General features: G+C 57.3%; 1 long non-coding RNA gene across 1 annotated transcript; it reads left to right on the top strand.

Moving 5' to 3' along the window:
* Nucleotides 1-1,282: 1,282 nt before the first annotated feature.
* LOC145715276 (uncharacterized) lies at nt 1,283-2,306 on the top strand. Its single transcript, XR_014137249.1, has 3 exons — nt 1,283-1,404; nt 1,510-1,601; nt 2,295-2,306. It is a non-coding gene; the product is annotated as an uncharacterized LOC145715276 (long non-coding RNA).
* Nucleotides 2,307-3,310: the final 1,004 nt, after the last annotated feature.

The following is a 3,310-nucleotide window of genomic DNA, read 5'->3' as shown; positions in this document are numbered from 1 at the left end:
CACACACTCATGACCTTTAGTGGAACCACACCACGCCCCTTTGCCAGACAGTAGGACGACTGAGACCTACTCCGAATGGGGTACAAGCTGCCTCCTCAGACCCTGACACACACACACACACACACACACACACACACACACACACACACACACACACAGAGGATTCTCTCCTGGTATCTCCACCCCTGCTTCCCTCTCTGTCCTCAGGCTCCGGCTCGGTCCCACCCATGTCTTTCTCTCCGGACTGGCTGTGTCACTGTGTCTAATCCTTTTCCCTCTTCGGCCCTCCTCGTCCATGCTTCTCGATCTCTTTCTCCCTCCCACACCCTCTGCTTGCAGCCTAAGTGTGCAGTCGGGTTCCTGTAAGCCATGTTATTCCATCTGGACTCAGGAGGCTGGTGACAACATAGGTCTTCACGGGAATATGCCAAGAAACCCAGCCGTGAGGAGGGGTCAGAGCACATGCTGACATCACAAGCTATGATGGGCTGCTGGCAGCCCACACAGGTCAGATATAGGAAGGAACTGTGAGGCGTGCAGGCAGTGGAGTCTCTCCCTGCTGTGTGCAGACAACGTGGGAGGTACAGGAAGCCAAGGGACTGCCCAGTGTCGATGGGGTCTGATGCATCTGCAGAGGCTGAGGAGTGTGGGGACTAGTGTTTCCTGGTCTTTCTGCACATGCCATGATTTAGTCCCTTGCTCTTAGCCTGGGAGGGTTGGAGGGGGGCTGTGTCTGTTTCCACAGCATCTGAAGGCACAGCTCCTTGACACAGCACAGATTCTGAATCACCCCCAGTTGTCGGCCATGATCGGTGCCCAGGACAAAGACGTGCTCAGCTACGTGGTCGACTTGGAGGTCAGACCGGGGAGGCTGTGGCTGGGGGCCGTCCCGTTGGGTGTGGGATTTAGACAGGAGAGGGTGAGGCAAAGGTGCTCACCCTCACAGCCAGGCAAGTAGCTCAGGACCCAGAGGGAGGACACTTGCCCCCTCCTGTTCCATTGCTCACGGCAGGTGGGAGAAGTGGGCCATCCCAAGTACCGCTTCAGAGTGATGTTTTTCTTTGGGGCCAACCCGTACTTCCGGAACCCAGTGATCATTAAGGAGTATCAGCTGAGCTTTGCTGGTAGGGTGTGGGTCCCATGATGGTGCGGGGCAGGGGGATGAGGAGCATGAATCAGGGACAGGTGGGAGGCGGAGGGGGAGGGGGAGGGGGATGGGGAGGAGGCCATCAGGTTGTTCCTCAAATCCTCACTTCCTGCAGGCTAGCATCGCATTCCACTCCAGTCCAGTGGTTCTGGGATTATGAACGTGGAGCTCCCAGTCGCAGGCATGACCCCACCAGCCTTAACTTGTTCAACTGGCTGTGTGAGCACAGCTGCCCAGGGGCGAACAGGATTGCCGAGGTGGGGCCCCTGAGGCCTTCGTCAGCAGTGGGGATGTGGGTGGCCCCCGGCCAGAGAGGAGAGTGGGCTATGCCCAATGTGGTGCCGGCCTGTGTCCTCTTCCAGATCATCATCGAGGACCTGTGGCCCAATCCCCTGCAGTACTACCTGAGGGAGGAAGGGACCAGAAGACAGTGATCTGACGTGCTCACGTGTCGGTGAGAACCCCAGTATGCGGTGTGTTGACCTGCGTGTTGTATGGGCAAGGGAACGTGGGCCACACATTGGCTTGCAAATGGAAGGTCCGCCGACACAGGGACACAGGTAGCATGGGGAGAGGGTGGGAGGATGACAGGGGACCTGCAGAGACTCAGCTGCAAACACACAGAGGGTCGAAGCCTGCAAACCAAATGCAGTTGTGCTGTGGGCTGGGGCTTTGGAGAGCAACTCGGGAGGAGCAGTGCTTCACCACAAATGCTCCCCGTGGATGTCCGCCCTGTCCCGGGCTTCCCCCTGCTCCTTCAGTCTGGATTTGCCTGCCAGTCTTTGGGTCAGGAGCTGCCGTGTCCCCAGGCGCCACTGTGGTGAGAATCTCGCACTTCCTTCCATGTGCCCCACCACGCCATGTCCTCCCGCAACCCGACAGCCATTCTTAGAACTGGTCCAAGGCCATTGGGGGCTGGAAATGAATCCCTGGGTGAGAAAGCAAGGGGGATCGCAAAAGGGCGAGGCACAAGAGTGACACCATCTGGGATGTATTTGCAAATATCCCGTATCATTCTTGGTGTCTGTTGCGTGGGGGTGCGTGTGTGTGCGTGTACGCAAATGTGTCTGCGTGTGCCCACATGCGTCAGGGGCTCTGCATCTGTGTGGGCGTGAATGGCACAGAGCTTCTATCTTTGCCCATGCAGAAACAATGGAGGATGCCACCAGTGCTGGAAGAGATGGGTGGATGAGTCTCCTGTCTTCTACGTGCCCCGGAGAGAATTGAGGAAGAGATAACGTCTGGCAGCCTTGAAGAGTTTCCATGATGTTTATGTGGACACATACAGGAAGCTAAAAACCCTTCTGTTTTTGGTGTGTGTGTGTGTGTGTGTGTGTGTGTGTGTGTGTGTGTGTGTGTGTGTGTGTGTATGGGGACCTGAGGAGGGACGACGAGGAAGGGACCTGAGTGTGACTGTCCTGCCGCTGCCCGGGTGATTCTGTGTGTGCAGGATAGGTGCAGTACTTGTGTGGGGCAGGTGTTGCCATGTGCACAGAGGCCTGCCTTCTTGGGCAGGCAGAGCCTGGAAGGAGGAGGAGGAAGAGACAGACCTGTTATTTGGAGATTTATTGTATAGGCCAGAGCCGAAAGGCAGGGAAGGGGATTGCACAGTGGGACCAAATTGGTCCATTGGGTCCTGGTACAGTGTGGCCAGGACTCGGGGGGTTTCAGCCAGGACCCTTGATCCCAGAGGGGTGCTGTGTCCTTGGTGAGATAGAATCCAGTCAGCAAAGCCTCCAGTCAGGATCAGAGCGAAGACCACATGTCCCCGGACAACTCAGGAGCAGGCAGGCTTCTCATAGTCGATGCCAGTATACCTTGCTGCTGCCTCCCACACCCGGGGCTCCTTTGACCCCGAGCCCTGTCCTCAGACAGTGGCTCAGGATGGGAGATGTGTGAGGGGGAGGGGCAGGTGTGGGTTGTGGGCAGCAGCGAGGCTTATGAGTGGGAATTCATGGAGAGAGTACGCACGAGGGCAGAGATCCAGCGTGAGTTCGTGCGAGTGTGTGTGGGCGTCTGTGGCAAACTGGGCCTGAGATCCGTGGTGGTGCCGGCAGTGTGAGCGTGCATATGTTTGTGCGATTGCGTAGCGGTGTGTCTCTGTCTGTGCAGGAGTGGGTGGTTAGGCCACTGGAGAGACAAGGAGAGACACAGCAGTCTGTG

The sequence above is a fragment of the Panthera onca genome (genome assembly GCF_046562875.1).
Source record: "Panthera onca isolate mPanOnc1 chromosome Y unlocalized genomic scaffold, mPanOnc1 haplotype 2 h2.ChrY_unloc_5, whole genome shotgun sequence".
Lineage (NCBI taxonomy): Eukaryota > Metazoa > Chordata > Mammalia > Carnivora > Felidae > Panthera > Panthera onca.
The sequence above is the reverse complement of the archived record's forward strand: the minus strand, read 5'-3'. Positions and strand labels throughout refer to the sequence as shown.